General features: G+C 38.7%; 1 pseudogene; it reads left to right on the top strand.

Annotated features, from left to right (window-relative positions):
- Positions 1 to 19,380: 19,380 nt before the first annotated feature.
- Positions 19,381 to 20,449, top strand: LOC139046425 (zinc finger protein 345-like; annotated as a pseudogene).
- Positions 20,450 to 21,412: the final 963 nt, after the last annotated feature.

The following is a 21,412-nucleotide window of genomic DNA, read 5'->3' as shown; positions in this document are numbered from 1 at the left end:
TTAGGGATTTGCAAATTAAAACAACAATGAGATACCACTACAAACTTAGATGGCTGAAATACAAGTAACTGATAATACCACCCGATGGAAAGGATGCAGGACAAAAGAAACTTTCATTGGTGAGGGGAATGCAAAATGGTATAGCCTCTTTGAAAGGCAATTTGACACTTTTTTACAAAACTAAACATGATCTTATCATATGACCCAGTAGTCATGTTCCTAGGGTATTTATGCAACATATTTGAGAATTTATGTTCACACAAAAACCTGCGTGTTAATGTTATAGCAGATTTATAATCACCAAAAGCTGAAAGCAAGCAACATGACCTTTAATATGTGAATATATAAACAAATTCTGATACATCCATACAATGGAATATTATTCAGCGATTAAAAAAATGATCTATCAAGCCATGAAAATGTACAAATCTTAAATGCATATTGCCAGGTGAAAAAAAGCCAGTCAAAAAAACGCTAAATGATATATGTTTCAAATTATATGACATTCTGGGAAAGGCAAAACTTTAACGACCTTAAACAGATGAGAGGTTGCCAGGGGCTCAGAGAAGGAAGAAAGGATTGAATAGATAAAGCATAGGGGAATTTTTAGGTTGGTGATACTTTTCTGTGATACTGAAATGGTGAAGAAAAAACATTAAGTATTAGTCAAAACCCATAAAACTTTATAGCACAAGGAGTAAACCTTAATGCACGAAAATTTTAAAAATAATTTAGGAGGCGTGGAGAATTCCTAAAAGAAATTAAGAGCATTAGAAAATAATGTAAGTTTATTATAAATGTATGAGGCAACATCACTGAAGGGGGTGGGGGAATCAGATGCTAACCCGGATAAGTAGCTTTGGAAATAAGTGGAGTCTGTAAGGCTAAGGGGAAAGGAACTGTTCACAGGCGCTGTACTCTAGCTGATAAATTTGTTTCTCATTGTGATAACAATTCTGATACTGCCCTACATGTATATTAGAACTGAACAATTAAGGAAAAAGGATGGCCAAAGGCGGAAGTCTCACTCTTAGACTGGGAGGAGGCTGAAGATAAGCAAGGGGAAGAGGCTAGAATGATCCACATATTAATGGAGTAGAATTGAAAACATCAGTATGAACTCTCGTTTAGTTTAATATAGACACAGATGTTACATATAAAAATATTTATAGATATATGTATATATACATGTTAGGGAATGTCTCCTCTAGACAGTATATACACACATATGTCTCCTTGTTCGGTAAGCTGAGACAGTCTAGGAGAAATGACACTCTAGTATTAGCTAAAGCAGAGCCACTCACCAGTGAGACTCCAGACCTTGACATGCCCCTTCTGATACATCAATCATGCTTGATGTATAAGGTGTAAAGCATGACACATACACTCACACAAGGCTCCTGGCTACCTCCTCATTTCTGCTTCTGCTTCCCCAGCAAATTCTGTCCTCAAAGCAAAGTGAAAACCTGTAATGTGTACCTCACTCCCATCCCCATTGCTGTATGAAAGAAACTGCTGCCTAGATATCCTGGCATCGCCTTACAAAGGGATTCTGGGAAAAAGTAGTGAGAAAAGCTTTCTCACCAACACACACTGCATCAACTCAGGCAGCAAAAGGGAAGTACTCAGTGGGAGTTTCTTTCCACATTTTAGATGAAGCGTCCATTCTAGCAGCTGTCACAGTCTTTAGAAGAGCTTAGAAGTCTTTGGTTTGCTAATGCAGAAAACTTTTCATAGCTTTCAGGTGACGTCTTTGAACTTCTGCCAATTAACGATAAAGAAAATCTGAGGGTCAAGTTTCTGCAGAGCACCCTGTCATAAACATTCTGCAAGGAGGCTCCAAACTGTTGATTTTTTTATTGGTATTGTTTTCTACCTAGGCAGTGCTCTAAGTGGTTAGAAAGAGATTTAATGATTCCAACTGTCACTGTGGAACATCCAGAAAAACATGGGGAAAATTTGTGAGGACAATAGGGAAAGCACTACATTCACGGCACCCCAATATTTGGTCTGTTGTGTGTTCATTTTTATTCATCTCATAGTATTTTCTAATTTTTCTTTTGATTCTTCTTTGACCCATTGATTATTTAGGAACGTGTTATTTAGTTTTCATGTATTTGTGAGTGTCCCAAATTTCTTTCCGTTACTGATTTATAATTTAATTCCATTGCAGTCAGAGAATATACTTTGTATTATTTCTAGCCTTTTAAATTTACTGAGGTTTGTTTTATGGCCTGGCATGTGGTATATCCTGGAGCGTGTTCCACATGCACTTTAGCAGAATGTATATTTTGCTGTTGTTGAGTGGAGTGTTCTATAGATGTCTATTAGGTCTATTTGGTTTATGGTATTAATCCTTCTATTTGCTTGTTGATCTTCTAGCTAGTTTTTCTATCCATTATTAAAAGTGGAATATTGAAGTCTCTAACTATTCTCGCTCTATTGTCTATTTTTCCTTCATTTCTGCCATGTTTTTGTGCTTTGTCGTTAGGTGTATATATGTTAATAATTTTACATCTTTCTGATGGATTGACCTTTTATCATTATAAAATGTCCCTCTGTATCTCTAGTGATATATTTTGTTTTAAAACCTACGTTATCTGTGAGTGTAACCAGTCCAGCTTTCTTTCGGTTTCTGTTTGCACCATATGTTATTTTCCCTTCTTTTACTTTCAATCTCTTTGTATTTTTTAATTTAATGTGTGTCTCCTCTGTACAGCATATTGTTCAATCTATTTTTTAAATTCAGGCTGATGATCTCTGCCTTTGTTTGTATCGTTTCATCCATTCACGTTTAATGTTATTATTGATATGGTTGAATTTGTAGCCATTTTACTGTTTGTTCTCTACATGTCTCATATCTTTTTTGTTCTTCTATTTCTCCTTTATTACTTTCTTTTTCATTAAGTGAATATTTTCTAAGGTAGTACTTTAATTTCTTTAATGAATTTTTCACTACGTATTTTTTTGAATTATTTTCTCCGTGGTTATTCTAATGCTTGCTATGTACATTTTAAGTTTTCAGAATCAGCTTTAGACTTGTACTACCTAAATGCCAGTGCATATAAAAACATTACTCCTACATAGCTCTATGCCCTTTTCCCCTCATTTTGTGGTAGTATTGTTATAGGTATCACATCTATAAATGTTACAAACCTAACAAAACATTGATGTAATTTTTACTTTATATAAGCGCATATCTTTTAAAGAAGCTAAGAGAAGAAATGAAAACAATTACATATTTATATATTATTATTTCTGTTTCTCTTGATTTGTTCCTGTGGATTTGGACAGCCATCTTAACCCGGTTCAGCTTTGCTCCCATCCACCTTCTTTGTGCTCTCTTTTGCAAATATATTACATTTATATATATTATAGGCACAACAGAACATAGATACATATTGTTTTATACCACTTCTTTTTAAGTTAGTTAAGAGAACAAAGGAGAATAAATATGCATTTACACTTTTACAATTACATAATTACACTTACGAGTGGCCTTTTTTTGGTATGGATTCAAATTACTGTCTGGCATCACTTGCTTTCATCCTGAATACCTTTATTATTTCTTGTAACGCTGGTCTGCTAGCAGCAAATTCTCTTTGTTTTTGTTTATCTGGGAATATCTTTATTTTGCCTTCATTTTTGAAACAGCTTTACTGAATATGAAATTCTTGGTTGATAGTTTTTTCTTTGAGCACTTGAATATGTTACCTCACTGCCTTCAGGCCTCTGTTGTTTCTGATGAGAAGTCAGCTGTTAATCTTATTGAGGTTCACTTGTAAGGGACAAGTAGCTTTCCTCTTGCTGCTTTCAAGATTTTCTCTTTGTCATTGTCTTTTATCTTTTTTATTATTACATTTCTGTTAATGGATTTCCTTGTGTTTATCCAATTTGGAGTTATTAAACTTCCTGTATGTGTAGATTAATGCTTTTAAAATAAATTCAGGGATGTTTTCAGCCATTATTTCTTTCAATATGTTTTTCTGTTCCTTCCTGTCTTTTCTCTTCTGGTACTCCCATTATGTATATGTCTGTGTGCTTAACAGTGACCCATATTTCTATGCTACTCAGTTCATTTTTCTTCATTTTTAAAATTCTCTGTTCTTCAGATTGCATAATTTCTGTTGATCTATCCTCAACTTGGTTAATTTTTTTCTTCTGCCAGTTCAAATATACTGTTGAACCCCTCTCATGAATTTTTCATTTTAGTTCTTTTACTTTTAAACTCCAGAATTTTCATTTGGTTCTTTTTTTATAATTTCTATCTACTGATCTTCTCTATTTGATGTGACATTGTCATTATACCTTCCTTTCTTTCTTTAATCATGGCTTCCTTTAGTTCTTCGATCATATTTATAATGACTACTTTCAAGAATTTTTGTTAAATCTGACATCTGGTCACTTGTGATGGTTAATATTATGTGTCAGCTTCACTAGGTCACAAAACCCAGACATTTGGTAAAACATTATTCTGGATGTTCCTGTGAAGTGATTTTTTAGGTGAGATTAACATTTAAATCAGTAGACTTTGATTAAAGCAGACTATCCTTCATAATGTGGATGAGTCTCATGCAACCATTTGCAGATCTTAGTAGAAAAAGACTGACTGTCCTAGAAGAAAAGAGAATTCTGCCAGCAGACTGTCTTTGGATTTGAACCATACTTTGCTAAGTTTCCATCCTGCCAGCCTACCCTGCAGATTTTGGACTTGCCAAGCCTCCACAATCACATGAGGCAGCTCCTAAAAATAAATCTCTCTACATCCTGTTGGTTCTGTTTCTCTGGGGAACACTAATATAGATTTTGGTACCAAGAGTGGTTTTGGAGGAGCAGAATCTTAAGGATGAGTTTTCTGCATTGGTTCTGGGGTTCCTGGAATTGATTCTCTACTCTGATTAAATTTAAAGATACTAATGGCTCTATTTCCAGTAGCCAAAAGAGTATTGATAGCCCATGGTATGATGTGGCATAAGGATATGGAAAATATCATCATTGGATGTACCTAATCAAGCACTTATAAGAGGAAAAGTTTCTGGGTGACCATGTATGTGATAGCTTTGAATATTTTTGTCCTATTAACAAGTATAGTAATATTGACTGCTCCTAATGTTGCTGGACAAAGTTGGGGGGGGGGGGTGGAGATGAGTTCAGGGATTTGAATTCCCAGCTCAAGTGCCACATAAATGACCTAAAAACTTCCATGTCTGCTCTGAAAAGAGACCCTTCTTTGCTATATCCACAGAGTCAAGATTGCTGAAAACCAAACCCAGAATCTCATCCTGTGAGTGACTGAATTACAATGCAAATTGAATTTCTAGCCTCCCATGGCGTCTACTATTAAAGTGAGGGGATTGATTGGGAAGGCCCTGATGAAGGTGAGGAATTCTGATGAGTCTTCTTTGCCAGTGGAAGCAGTCTCTTCAATCCCATCTGAGATCAATCCTGAAATACCTGAGAAAACTGTAATGGGCTCACCTGAAATAGTTGCCTTGCAAGACACAGCTGATTCTCCTCAGGACCCATCTCCTCACCACTCTTTGCTTCTAGGTGTGTAACTAGACTCGAGTCATAGCAAGTCCTTTAAGGTGAGGTACAAAGTGGGATCCACGAGGGAGTGTGCTACACTCCAAAAGAACGACTTGATTTTTCCAGTTTATAGAGACAGAAATCTGGAGAATATATGTAGGAATGAATATAAAGAGTATGGGACAATGGTGGAAGGAACATAATCTTGGATCAGGTGAAATTTATTGATAAGGGTCCACTAAGCAGAGATTCTGGGTTAATCCTGCAGCTTGGGGAGTTAGAAGTTTGTTTGATTTGTTGACTGAAACATGGACCAAAAGGTGGCCCACAGTGAATGAACTTGAAATGCTAGACCTGCCTTGGTATACTATAGAGAGAGTGATTCAAAGGCTTAGGGAGCTTGGAATGTTAGAGTGGATTTGCCATGTAAGAGCTACCCATCTACCTGGCAGGATCAAAAGAAGACACACATTTCACCATGACTGTGAGAAGTAAGTTTGTAAGGGAAGCCCCCAGAATCCTTGAAGAACTCTGTTACTACTCTTCTCTGTAGGCTGGAACTTATAGTGAGAGCTGCTGCTCCTGAACTGGGAACACTAAATGTAATTGGAATAATTGGTTCAGGAGGTGGCATGGGCCAAGTGGCAGCACTCAATAACAAAAGGTAAGGTGAGCGTGGTTACCATAATGGTTAGAAAAGCCAAAGCAGCCATCAGAATAGCCTGACCTTCAGAGAGACCTATGGTATTGGCTAGTTGATCATTGTGTTCCTAGAGGTGAACTAGATGGGAAGCCTACTACATTTTCACTTGATCTGTATGAGCAAATTTCTAGGTCAAGTAAACAAAAGTCTAACTTGAATCATAAAAACAGAGAGTCATGACCCCTCAATCAATTCCCAGACTTGAGCCAGAACTGCTTGAATGAAGGGGAGGCCAGGCCTCTTTGAGGAAGGAGTCTGATACACTGCCCCAAATTAATAGTTAATCTTTCTCCCAGTCTTCCCCAAAGGGACATACAGCATTTTACCAGGGTGGCTGTGTATTGGGGCTCCAAACTGACACTGATTCCAGGAGATCCAAAATATCACTGTGGTCTACTACATAAGAGTAGAGGCTTAGAACTTTGCTTCTCGAAGTGTGGTGTGATGTCCAGCAGCAGGGGTGTCGCCTAGGAGATTTTTGGACCATCTTGGGCCCAACCCAGAACTATTCAAGCAAAATCTGGATTTAACCAGACTCTCAGGGGAAATGTATTCATGGGAAAGTTTGAGAAGCACTGGTTTAGATGACTGGGTTTTTAAAAAACTTGTCCCACATGTGAGGGCACATCATGTGTTCCCTTGCTTGATGGTTGAAGAAGAAAAGCTCCATAGTAAGGAAGAGAGAGGGGGACGTGCTGGTGAGGAGAGTGGAGTCCCTGCTTACTGACTGGTTGATGGCTGTGGCCTACGGTGGTTCTGTCAAGACCTCTGCTAACACTGGGCAGCCCTGCACCTCTGTTTACGGACAGTGCAGGCAAGGTCTCAAGCTGTGCCCTCGCTGTCGGTTCCTGGGGGCAGTTGACATGCCTGAAACACACCCTCTTATGTGTTTTGCTTGGTTTTCTGGTTAATTTGCTAATATTACTAACATATGTATAAAGCTTTCTAAAATTAAAAAAAAAAAAAAGAGTAGAGGCTTATGGAGGTCAAGTAATCAAAGGAGTTTTAGCTCAGTTCCATCTCCCAGTGGGTTCCTGGCCCCATCCTGGGGTCATTTCCTCAGTTATGGAATGCATAATTGGAATAGACATACTCAGCAACTGGCAAGAATCCCCAAATTGTTTCCCTGATCTCTGGAGTGAGGGCTATTATGGTGGAAAAGACCAAGCGGAAGTCATTGGAACTGTCTCTACCTAAAAAATAGTAAACCAAAAGCAATATTGCATCCCTGAAGGGATTTCAGAGATGGTGCCACTGTCAAGAACTTGAAAGTTGCAGAGGGAGTAATTTCCACCACATCCGCATTCAGCTCACTTATTCTTTGCAGAAGACATGGATCTTGGAGAATGACAGTGGATTATCATAAGCTTAACCAGTTGGTGACTGTAATTCCAGCTGCTGTACAAGATGTGGTTTTATTGCTTGAGCGAATTAACTCACCCCTGCTACCTGGTATGCAGCTATTGATCTGGCAAATGCTTTTTTCTTCATCTCTATTAGTAAAGACCATCAGAATCAGTTTGCTTTCAGCTGGCAAGGTCAGCAGTACATCTTCAATTGTCTTACCTCAGGGTTATATCAGTTCGTGAGCCACATATTATAATTTAGTTTGCAGGGATCTTGATAACCTTTCCTTCCACAAGATGTCATACCGCTTCATTATATTGATGACATTATGATGATTGGACTTATGAGCAAGAAGTAGCAACTACTCTAGACTTATTGGTAGTACATTTGTGTGTCAGAGGGTGAAAAATAAATCAAAAAAGAAATTCAGGGGCCTTCCACTTCAGTGAAATTTCTAGAGGTCCAGTGGTGCTGGACATGCCAAGATATCCCTTATAAAGTGAAAGATAAGTTGTTGCATCTCTCCTATTACCAAAAAGAGACACAACCCCTAGTGAGTTTCTTCAGATTTTAGAGGCAACATATTCCTCATTTGGGTGTGTTGCTCTGGCCTTTTTACCAATGACCCCAAAGCTCATAGTTCTGAGTGGAGCCTAGAACAAGATAAGGCTCTGCAACAGGCTCAGGCTGCCATGCAAGCTACTCTGCCACTTGGGTCACGTGATCCAGCAGATCCAATGGTGCTTGTGTCATTGGCAGATAAGGATGCAATCTGGATTCTTTGGCAGGCCCCTATATTTCGATCAGAGCATAGGCCCTTATGACTCTGGAGCAAAGCCCTGCCATTCTCTAAGGATAACTACTCTCCTTTTGAGAAGCTTTTGGCCTGCTACTGGGCCTTAGTAGACTGAATGCTTAACCATGGATCACCACATTACCATGCGACCTGGGTTTCCCATCATGAACTGGGTGTTATCTGATACACTAAGCCATAAAGTTGGGTGTGCACATCAGCACTCCATCACCAAAAAGAAGTGATATATATGAGATTAGGCCTAGGCAGGACCTGAAGACGCAAGAAAGTTACACGAAGCAGTGACCCAAATGCCCATGGTCCACACTCATGGCATACTGCCTTTTCTCTCTCTGCCTGCACTTATGGCCTCATTGGAAGTTCCCTATGATCAGTTGAGAGAGGACGAGGAGACTCAAGCCTGGTTTATGGATAGTTCTGCACAATATGCAGGCACCACTCAGAAGTGGACAGCTACAGCACTACACCCTCTCTCTGGGACATCTATGAAGGACTGTAGTGAAGAGAAAGCCTTCCAGTAGGCAGAACTTTGGGCAGTACACCTTGTTGTCCACTGTGCTCGGAAGGAAACATTGCCAGACGTGTGATTATGTGCTGATTCATGGGCTTCAGCCAATGATTTGGTTGAATGGTCAGGGACTTGGAAGGAACATGACCGAAAATGTAACAAGGAAGTCTGGGGAAGAGGTATGTGGATAGACTTCCCTGAATAGACAAAAAATCATGAAGATATTTGTGTCCCACATGAATGCTCACCAAAGGGTACTCTCAGCAGAGGAGAATTTTAATAATCAAGTGCATAAGATAGCCAGTTATGTAAATATCAGCCTCTTTCCCCAGCCACTCCTGTCATTGCCCAATGGGTTCAGCAACAACGACTTCCACTCACCAAGGCTGATGTGGCTAGAGCCAATGCTGAGTGCCCAATCTTCCAGCAGCAGAGACCAACACTGAATCCTGGGTATGGCATCATTCCCTGGGGTGGTCAGCCAGCTACTTGGTGGCAAGTTGATTACATTGGACCGCTTCTAACACGGAAAGGGCAGTGTTTTGTTCTTACTGGAATAGGTGCTTACTCTGGATACAGATTTGCTTTCCCTGAATGCAATGCTTTTGCCAAAAGTACCACCTATGGGCTTACAGAATGCCTTAGCCACCATATCTTATTCCACACAGCATTCCTTCTGATCAAGTAACTCACTTCACAGAAAAAGAAGTGACACAATGGGCCCATGCTCATTAAATTCACTGGTCTTACCATGTTCCCCATTACCCTGCAGCAGCTGGTTTGATAGAACAGTGGAATGGCTTTTTGAATACTCAGTGCCAGTGCCAGCTATGTGGCAATACCTCGGAGGGCTGGGGCAAGGTTCTCCAGAAGACTGTATATGCTCTGAATCAGCATCCAACATATGGTGCTGTTTCTCCCATAACAAGATTTTCAGGTCCAGGAATCAAGGTATGAAAAGGGAGTGGCATCACTTACTATTACCCCTAGTGACCCATTAGCAAAATTTTTGCTTCCTTTCCCAATGACCTTATACTTTGACGGCCTAGAGGCCTTAGTTCCAGAGGGAGGAATAACTTGACCAGGAGATAAAACAATGATTCCATTGAACTGAAAGTTAAGACTGACGCCCAGTCTCTTTGGGTTCCTCATGACTCTGAATCAATAGGCAAAGAAGGAAGTTGCTGTGCTGGTTGAGGTATTTGATCCTAACTGCCAAGGGGAAATTGGACTACTATCCCATAATGGAAGTAAGAAAGTATCTTAGTTCAGGCTGCTATACTGGAATACCATAGACTGGATTTTTTAAACAACAAATGTTTATTTCTCACAGTTCTGGAGCCCATAAGTCTGAGATCAGGGTGCCAACATAGTTGGGTTCTTGGTAAGGACCCTCTCTTTCTGATTTTGTCCTCACATGGCCTTCCTTGGTGCATGCAGGCAGAGAGAGAGAGATCTAGAGTCTCTTCCTCTTTTATAAAGGCATTAACCCTATCAGGATGGCCCACCTTCATGACCTAATCCAATATTAATTACCTCCCAAAGGCCTCACCTCCAAATACCATTACACTGGGATTAGAGTTTTAACCTATGCAAGTTGGAGGGACATAACATTCAATCCATAGGAAAGAGTATGTCTGGAATAGAAGAGATCCCTTAAGACATTTCTTCGTATTAACATGCCCTGTGATTAAGGTCAGTGGAAAATTCAACAACCCAAGCTAGGCAGGACGATTAATGGCCCAGACCCTTCAGGAATGAAGGTTTGGATCACTCCACCAGTTAGAATCACAATCAGCTTAGGTGCCAGCTGAAGGCAAAGGGAACACTGAATGGGTAGTAGAAAAAAGTAGTTATAAATACCAGCTACGGCCATGTGACCAGTTACAGAACAAAGGACTGTATTGTCATCAGTATTTCTTCCTTATTTTGTTGAAAGATGTTTATATGTGTGTGTATGTATATGTATCTATATAAAGGAAATATATTTGTTTTCTTCCCTATCTTTATTATCCCTTACCATGAAGAATAAGATGTATTGACTTTACATCATAGTATTTAAGTATTTTTAAAATTACATCGTAGTATTTAAGTTATGGGATATCAAGGAGAAGAGTAAACATAACCAAAGGACTTTGGTTCCTCTTCTAGGGAGAGGCTTAGTGTGTTTTTAATTGTATGTAGGATAGTTGTATCAAGTCAGGTGAAAGTATGGCCTTGTTATTGACTTTATTTGGAGATTTAATGTAGTTTAAGGAGATATGTATGAGTGTCAAGTTGACAAGGGTGGAAATGTGATGGTTCATTTTATGTATCAACTTGGCTAGGCCATGGTACTCAGATATTTGGTCAAATGTTCTAGGTCTTTCTGTGAAGGTATTTTTTAGATAAGATTAACGCTTAAATCAGTAGACTGAATAAAGCAGATTACCCTCCATAATGTAGGTGGGTCTCATACAATCAGTTGAAGGCCTTAATAGAAAAAGACCAACCTCCCAGGAAGATAAGGAGTTCTGCCAGCAGATTGCCTTCAGACTTTAACTGCGGCTCTCTCCTGGATCTCCAGCTGGTGGCTTGCTCTGAAGATTTTGAACTTGCCGAGCCTCCACAATCACATCGGCCAATTCTTTAAAATAAATCTGTCTCTCTACACATGCAACTTATTGTTTATGCTTCTCTGGAGAACACTAACTCATCATTCATACAGGCAGTTTCTGTTGCCTGCTTTTTCTTCAGTGTATGGGTCATATTCTCCTCTTTCTTTGTATGTCTCATAATTTTTGTTGGAAACTTGCACATTTTAGATAATATATGGTAGCAACTCAGGATACTCCCCCTGTCCCTAGAGGCTTGTTATTGTTATTTGCGTGCTTACTTGTGCAGTGACTGGCTGGGTTATTTTCATGATAATAATCTCTCCCCCATCATTCCCCACTCCTACAGGGGGAAGCCTCTAATAATGTTCCTCAGAGGACATTATGTACTTGCCCCTGTGTATGCCCACAGTTCCCCTGTGATGACAGTGGTTTTGGCAGGTCTTTATTTGACTTTCTCTTTTCCTGACTATACCCAGCTATAACACTACCCCAACTGCAGGCTGATAACTCTACCATTTTTAACAATGCACAGGGCTAGATTACCTCATAGACTCATCCAACCAAATTTAGTCCCCTTTTGTGAGAGAACAGTGAGGAGAGCTGGAGAGAGGGGTGAAGATGCTGATACTTTCACTTGCATAGTGGGGAGCTAAGGGATATTGTCTATAGTTAGTGGAAAGTTTTAAGTTTATTGATTATTGTTGCAATTGGATGCAATTGAAAATACAGCTAAAAATATTGATATAACTATATTGGGAGATGATTGGTAAAGAGACCTAAATCCTTATCTATCATAGTAGAAAAATAAACAATGTCTAAAGTTAATTGAAAAATAGTGACTTAACCAAAAGATATGGAGGTGATCATAGAAGAACGGAAACCAGAACCAGTTAAAAGTGGTTCCCTCCGAGGAGCCAGTCTAGAGGTGGGAAAGGTCATTTAGAGGCCTTCCTCCCTCCATCTCTCTCTCCTTCCCTCCCTTTCCTTCTCCCTTGGTCCCTAAATCCCTCCTTCTCTTTCTTTTCCTTTCTCTCTCTCTCTCATCAGCTTTCCTCTACTATTTTATATGTTAAACATGTGAATTTATTACTTTCATTAAAATGTAAAATATTTAAAGATTTTCTAAGTAAATAAACATTAGAAATTATGTTACTGAAGAGAACAAGAGTTTTTCTTTTTGAGTACTTGAGGGGCATTCAATTATTAATAATATTATGCCACTTACGCATCTTTCTTATCTGGTAAGGCGTGTCCCTATGTACCTGGTCTTAGGATATTCTTAATGTTAGTCATTATGGATCATTATCTGCCCTTGGAAATACTAAAATTACATTCTTTGAGAAGATACCCCCCAAAAACCCAACCCCCCCAAAACAACCCCTCCTTGCAAAACCCATTCAGGATCCTTTGAAGGCATAGTTCCCAAAGTCAATCTTTGAACTTTGTTCTGACCCCGGGAGGGCTCTTCACGGCTGTCTCATTTCCTATTTCTTTTTGACAAACTGGTTGGCCTACAATTCAGCCTGTTTCTCCAATGAATCCACCAATTGCTTCCCAACTGCCTTTCACCATAACTTTCTATTTTTAGAGAACCCTTAGGATTAAACATTTGTACACTCTGTTGCAAATGAAGTCAGTTCCTTTGGGGAGAACCTTGGAGCTCTCTGTTCTACCATCTGCTTCTCTCTCTGTTCTATGGTCTGCTTCTTCCCCTGGGCAAAATGTCTGAACCATGGCTCTGGTGGGAGGTGGGTACAATGGCAGGCTTGTCTCTGAGGGACACTCATGGGTTAGGAGCTGAGGGCTCAGTGGAGTGGTTGGCAGCAGCCTCAGAACTTCTCAGGTTGCCTCTCCTGACATGAAAACCTGCCCCACGAGCTGGGGTGAGAAGGTGCCTGTGTTCTTGGCTATACCAGTCAGGAGTGGAGTTTCCATCTCATTGAGCTGGGGGAGGATCAGGGCATAGATCTTGGTTCAAATAATGTTTGAACTGTTTTTATTAAATTTTAGAAGATTTTCTTGAATAACTGTTTCTTCATTTACTGTATGCCCTTAGGACCATTTGTAGAGACCTAAATATTTAAAAAAATTTTTGCACTAGTTTGCAGTTTTTCACACTATTGTGCTAGAAGTAGAACTCTCATATAGCTGTGAGTTTAATTTGATCTCAGGAGTACCCAGAACCTCTTGGAGCCAGGTTCAGAATCAAACCATTTTCTTGTTATGGTTATGCATGTGGGGAAGGATGATGTGTAGGGAGAGAGAGTCTTCCAACTGCCTACTAGACCCAGAAGATGGCAGGTGACTCTCACACACACATGCATGGTCTCCTCAGCCACTCACACATTCATGATGACCTGTCGAGCCGCACTGACTCAAAGCAATCCCACCCTAGTCTGTCACCCAAGTCCAGTCCTAGTTGTCATCACACAACCAGTTCTATGCTGGCCATAGTGAGTGTGACCAAGTGTAAAAGCTTCCAGTGAGGAGCCCAGTCCCAGACTCCAGGAGAGATCTGAGATTCTCCATCCTGAGCCTCTCTCCCACTCTTCCCTGGGTGGTGGTGTGGAAAGGGTCCGAGGGTTCCTTCTATGGCTGTGATCCATCATACTGGCAGCTACCAGAGCAGAGGACCCAGCTACCTATCTTCCGGGGCGATACATTCCTGGAAGTAAGCATCCTCGAGTGTTCAGGAATGGAGCACTTTGTTGATGTTCTCATTTTCTCCATGCATTGTTTTCCTGATTTCACCTAGTTGTCTTTTAGCTCATTTAGCATCTTTAAGACAGTTGTTTTAAATTCTTTTTCAGAAACTTCATAGATCTGCATTTCTTCAGAGTTAGTTTCTAGAGCTTTGTTGTCATCCTTTGATTGGGCCATGTTTCCTTGTTTCTTTGTATGCCTTGTGATATTTTGTTGAGATACTAGATTTGAGAAACTGGCTACCCCACTCAGTCTTTACAGACTAGCTTTGTGCAGGGGAAGACCTTCCCCAATCAGCCCAGCCAGGGTTCTGTAACCTTTCAAAGCTTTTATGGGGATGTGTCTTTTTTGGAGTTGTGTGTGGTTTTATTCTGGTATATACAGCTGCTTAACTGTCTTAATTTCCTCTTTCTTCTCAGGAGCTTTCAGTTTCTGTTGTGTTCTTCTATCCTTAATCTTTTGCTTCTCCTGGCAACTGCCTGTGGAACAGTGTATTCTCTGCCGCTGTAACACACTGTGGTGCTTCCTCTGTTTTCAATGGCCTCCAACTTGATCTGCCACCATTTCTTCGGTGCCCCAAGCCAGGGGAGACAGAAACTTGTCCCTTGGGCAGCCCCAAGACAAGCCAGAATTCTGGACAGAAGTTCCACTTTTCTTTCCGTCCTAAGAGAGGAGCCAGAAATTGGGAGCAGGTATTCTCCCAACCACGCCTTGTTACACTGGGTGGCACAAGGGGCTAGGGTGAGCAAACTATGACCAACACTTAACTGTCTTGGCTGTCTCTTCTCTTGTTTATGTGCTTACCTGGGTGCTGTAGCTCCCTACCTAGTTTTTAGGTTTCACACAAAGGTATTTTGGTACATATATTGCTGTTAATTCAGTGTCTCTTGGGGAAAACAAGGGCCTGTGTCTTCACAGTTTGTCATCTTCCTAGTATCCTATTCCCTTTGTTTTTAGTTCTTCTGTTTCCCATTTCCTGCCTTGAACTGAAATATTTAAAATGTTTTTACTATTCATTTTAATTTTTCTATTGGCATTTGGCTGTTTCTCTTTGCATATTTATTTTAATATATGTTATAGGGATTACAGTAAACAATATACCTAAGCTTTCACAATCTGCATAGTTAATATTGTATTTCTTGTAAAATGAAGACACCTTGCATCTTCAGCTTCCTTTATACATAACTTTCCCTTCATAATTCTCATGTTTATCACATCTACATACATTGGAAATACCACCAAGTAGTGTTATAAGCTTTGCTTTCAACAAGCATACATATCTGAAAGAACTTAAGAGAGGAATAAATGATCTTATATATTTACCTAGATATTTTCCTTTCCTGATACCTCTCCTTCATTCCTGATGATTCAGGGTTCTCTTTTGTATCATTTTCCATCAGCCTAAATAACTTCCTTTAATAATATTGTTCTTGTCATCAGACTGTTTTTGCCTTTGTCTCTTTCTGTTTTTCTTTTCAGATTCTAATTACATCTTTTGATATATTACAACAGGTCCCTGAAGTTCTATTATAAATTTTTTTTTAACATTGGCACCTGAGCTAACAACTGTTGCCAATCTTTTTTTTTTTTTTCTGCTTTATCTCCCAAAATCCCCCCGGTACATAGTTGTATATCTTAGTTGCAGGTCCTTCTAGTTGTGGCATGTGGGACGCTGCCTCAACGTGGCCTGATGAGCGGTACAATGTCCACACCCAGGATCCGAACCAGCAAAACCCTGGGCCGCTGCAGCAGAGTGTGTAAACTTAACCAGTCAGCCATGGGGCTGGCCCCAATTATTATAAAAATTTTTAACCTAGGGGCCGGCCCCATAGCCGAGTGGTTAAGTTCACACACTCTGCTTCGGCGGCCCAGGGTTTTGCTGGTTTGGATCCTGGGTGCGGACATGGCACCGCTCATCAGGCCATGCTGAGGTGGCGTCCCATGTGGCACAACCAGAAGGACCTACAACTAGAATATACAAGTATGTACCATGGGGCTTTGGGCAGAAGACGAAGAAAAAAAAAGATTGGCAACAGATGTTACTGCAGGTGCCAATCTTTAAAATTTTTTAACCTATATCATCTATGAATTTCAGCTTGAATATTTTCTATACATCTATCAAGTTTTCTAACTCCTTCCTCTGTTGTTTCCATTTTGCAATAAGCTCATTCAGCAAATTTAGAAGTTACACTTTTTAGTTATACAATTTTCATTTTGTTCTTTATGTAGTTTGTTTTTCTTGTTATATTTCCCATCTTTTCAATAATGTCAAATATATGGATTTAAATTTTTTTAAAGTTTCTTAGAGTATAGCTAAAATAGCTGCTTTATATCTTTGTCTGATAATTTCACCACCTGGGTTGTCTCCGGTTTAGCATCTATGGTTTATCTTTTACCTTGAGAGTAAATTACATTTTTTGTTCTTTTCATGATGAATAATTTTATTTTATTGTGGACATTGTGAGTGCTACATTGTGTTGATTCTGGGTTTTGTTCATTTCTCTGGAGACTACTGATATGTTTACATGTTGATATTTTTATTTTAGTAAGTAATCAACACAAGACAATTTAGACTACATATTTGTCCTGCTGTTTGTGCGCAGTGGTTTAATTCTCAGTTTGGTTCTCTGAGGCTTTGCTACACTGGTTTGTGTCCTTCTCATGCATGTGTAATTCAGGTTTAGACTATATTTGTACTGCTCTGCACCCAAATTAGGAAATCTTCTCAGAATATTTCCCCTCTAGGATTCCTCCTTCACTTTCCAGTTTGGTGGTGTTCCTTGCCATGATTCTTGTAGCAAGAAATATGTCAGGGCTTCTGCAGCCCATTTTTGCCCCAATATAACTGGGGCCCACCCATGTGGCAAGGCTGTGAGTGATACTGAAAATAGCAAGAAACTCACCCTAGGGTAGGTCACTTTTAAGGTTTTCACTCCCCTGCCAAATCCTCCTCTTGTTTACTCTTATTTGCTGACCTCAGATGTTTGATTTTTTTTATAGAGTCAAGCATTTTTAGTTGATATCAGTCAAAGAGGGAGATGGACTTTAAGAGGTTTACACCACCATGATGGAACTAGAACTTCAATTAAGGATTTATTTAGTGGTCAAAATTATTTTTTCATTCATTTTTTTCTTGTATCATTGTAGATTCATTGCTTTTTATTACATTGTCCATACACAATCTTTTTTTTTTTTTTTTGAGGAAGATTAGTCCTGAGCTAACTGCTGCCAATCCTCCTCTTTCTGAAGAAGACTGGCCCTGAGCTAACATCCATGCCAATCTTCCTCTACTTTTTATATGTGGGACGCCTACCACAGCATGGCATACCACGCAGGGCCATGTCTGCACCCAGGATCCAGGCCGGCGAACCCCGGGCCGCCAAAGTGGAACACGTGCACTTTGCTCACCACCGGGCAGGCCCCATATCACAATCATTTTTGTGCTACTATTTTTATAGTTTTGGCAGTCACGCCTCTGTAAGCATGATGTCTTTATTTCTTTTTAGCATAAGATTTCTAGGCTCATCTTTCTTGCTCCCATCCCAAACTGTATTTTTATCCAACTATCCTGGATCTATATAGAGTGCATTCATACCTAGAAATTATAATTTAGCAGTTAAAGAGTGCTTATTACCACTGTCTTTTCTGACAACTTGTTTTATTTCTTCTGTGGCAATCGGTCTGGTTAGGCTTTCTTTTCTTGGTGATTTATTTGATGAATTTTGTTGAATTTTTATGTAAAATTTTCCATGGATACTTTCAAAAGTACTAATGATGTATTAAAAAATATTCATAATGTCAATAAAATTCATTATAATTTTGCATTTACTCCTTAATCATTTGTTATTTTTTATTTTTACTCTTTTTTGACTTGGTTAGCTAATGTTTTACGTCTGAATTTTTAAAGTGCCAGCTCTTCAGTTTATTTGTTAACACTGCTCTTTTCTAACTCATTACATTTTGTTTTATCTTAATTTATTTATTCTGCTTTCCTTTACTTCATTTATTTTCTAAGTTTGGAATTTGTTCCTTAAGTCATTTATTTTTTCCATTTTTATTGAAATAAGTGCTTAAATCCTTGAATTCTCTGAATGCTGAAATTGCCCAAGATTCTGATATGTACTTATTTTCTCTATTGTGGTTTACTGTGGTTTTTCCATTTCAGTTTTTTTATTTCCACGTTTATCTAGCATTTATTCTGGAGAGGACACTTCCATTTTCACATGGAATGTGTTTTGCTTTTCTGATATGGTTATTAATTTCTATCATTACTTGTTTTTGGAGGGAGTGTTTGTATTATTTCAGAGTTTGGACACCTACCATACTCTACTCACAGATTTTACTTTCCACTAGTCTCATCCCACTCATCCAGCACTTTCAAAGTTCATTGAGATACTCCTTCATATTGGTTGTTATCTTACAGGCTATGTCATTGATTCTTTTTCACATACTTCCTGGCACTCTTCCTCCAGGCTCCTTTGCTTTATAGTTTGGTTTCCCTTTTTTTCTCAAAGTCCCAAAATTCACAGAATTTTATAAGACTTTTCATAGGGTGTATACCTGGTACATGTCTGAAAATTCATTGCCACACTTGTAGGAATCGTCAGAATGGTCAACCTTGGTTAAAAAGAAAAGTGAGAGAGGACCTGAGAGAAGATATGAAGGAACACAACAGATGGAACTTCTGTAGAATGGGTAATTAATAAGAAGAAGCTCAAGGAAGATAAGAAAATAAAAACTTTTATTATTCTATTTGATATGGGGACAAAGAAATGCAGACACGCTGTGCATTGGAGGAAGAAACACAGTATCTGTATGTTTCAGGGGAAATATAATTGGAGAAAGACCATGTATAAGTAGTTGCTTTTAACATATTTATATTTTATATGGAAACTGATATGGGAAAGAGTACATTAAGGCATCGTAGTAAAGTGTGACAGATGAGTCATGGAGACACTGTCAGTAACTGTTGCAAACTGAATAGCTGATTTTAGAGTTCTGTAAAGTATTCATCTCTAATGGGTGATATTTTTAATTTTTAAAAAATCTGCTATAGAACATTCACCTTTTTTTCCCAGGAAAACAAATGTTTTTCTAATTTCTTTTAGATTTGGAGTCAAGATATGGAATAATCAGCTATGAAAAAGTACACATTTATTAAAAATATTCATCTCTTATTCTACATAAGAAAATTCGTAATAGAGAGAAACCCTATGAATGTGACAAATGTGTGAAAGCCTTATTTGACATACAGACCTCACAGTACATCAAAGAATTCATACTTGAGAGAAACCGTATGAATGTAAGCAATGTGGAAAGGCCTTTAGTCGTGCATCCAAACTTCTGCAACATCAGAGAATTCAGCCTGGTGAAAAATCCTATAAATGTGAGGAAGATGGAATGACCTTTAGTTGTAGGATAGATCTTAGGGTTCATCAGAGAATTCATGCTGGTGAGAAACCCTGTGAATGTAAGGAATATGGGAAAGCCTCTCACCTTGTGCAACAACACAGAATTCATACAAGTGAAAAACCCTATGAATGCCATGAATATGGGGTGATCTTTAGTCATGGTATAGACCTTAGAGTACATCATAGAGTTCATACTGGGGAGAAACCCTACAAATGTAAGGAATGTGGGAAGGCCTTTAGTCATGTTTCAGCACTTATTCAACATGAGAGAATTCATACTGGGGAGAAACTCTATAAATGTAAAGAATGTGGGAAGGCCTTTATTCATGGTGGAAGCCTAAGAATGCATCACAGAATTCATACTGGTGAGAAAGCCTATGAATGCCGTGAATGTGGGAAGGCCTTTAGTTGCACCTCAAGCCTTATTAGGCATGAGAGAATTCATACTGGTGAGAAACCGTATGAATGTAAGGAATGTTAGAAGGCCTTTAGTCATGTTGAAAGCCTGAGAATGCCATCATAGAATTCACACTGATGAGAAACCCCATGAATGTAGAGTGTGCAAAGGCTTTTAGTAGCAGCCATCAACTAATTGTGCATCATAGATTTCATACTGGTGAGAAACCTTATGAATATAAGGAATGTAGTAAGGCCTTTAGTGTGTATGGATGACTTACTCGATATCAGAGTATTCACAGTGATGAGAAACCATTTGAATGTAACAAATGCAGGAAGTCCTTTAGGCTTAATTCAAGTCTTAAAGTGCATCTGAGAATTCATACTGGAGAGAGATGTAATGAATGTAAGACTGTGGAAGGGCATATATATATGCAATAGACAATGTACAGAATGTCAGTGGATTTATAACACCGAGGAACAATTTGAATGAAAAGGATGTGGGCATGTTTTTAGATACAGTTCAGGTCTTATAAGGCATTAAATAATTCAGACTGGTGAGAATTTCTCAGAGTGTAAATAATATTTTTTAAAATTTATAACCCAAATGTTCATATTCAGGGAATTTATAATATATTTTTAGGTAACATAAGAAAGCCTTTACTACTATTTCTCCCACAGAGAAAATATTCATAATGGAGGGAAATTCAGAGAATGTGGAAATTCCCTTGTTTTTATGCTTTATTTATAAAAGCCCTCCAGCCCTAGTTAATTATTGTTAAACTTGAGAAAACTCATAGAAAAACCTTGCTGACCTAACAAATGTCAAAAAACATAAGGATTGCCATTTGATTCTTTACAGTATGTATGACATTGGGTAAGATATTTATCCCTGTGGGAGTCATTTGTAAATGATGATAATAGTACCAACATTACAGTGCTGTTATTGGAATATAGAAAACTTGGAAAGCTATCACAAACATAGTCTCTGTTCAGTAAGCATTAGATTCTATTTTTAGTATTGTCATTATTTGTATTAATATTGGTGAGTTATGAGATCAAGTCCATATGGGTGTGATGAATTTAGATAAGCTTAACATAATTACTTATGCTTTTGTTAAGTTTTAAATAATTCTTTCCGGATGAAATCTAGTAGAATAGTAAAAAGATGAGAGGATTTAAAACATGAGATTTATTGGAGCACTGCCCTGTTCAATTGTTTACATATCATCTCTGGCTGCTTTTGTACTCCTCTGGCAGAGCAGAATAGTTGCAAAGGAGGCTGCATGACCCATGAAGCCTAAAATATTTACTGTCTGGTTTTACAAAAATTTTTGCCAATTCCTGCTTTAGAACAACATCCTCACCATTTTTTTCATGACTTTGGATTTTTGATGAGTACAA

The sequence above is a fragment of the Equus asinus genome, chromosome 10 (assembly GCF_041296235.1).
Source record: "Equus asinus isolate D_3611 breed Donkey chromosome 10, EquAss-T2T_v2, whole genome shotgun sequence".
Taxonomy (NCBI): Eukaryota; Metazoa; Chordata; class Mammalia; order Perissodactyla; family Equidae; genus Equus; species Equus asinus.
Note: the sequence above shows the minus strand (reverse complement) of the source record. Positions and strands in the feature narration are given on the sequence as shown.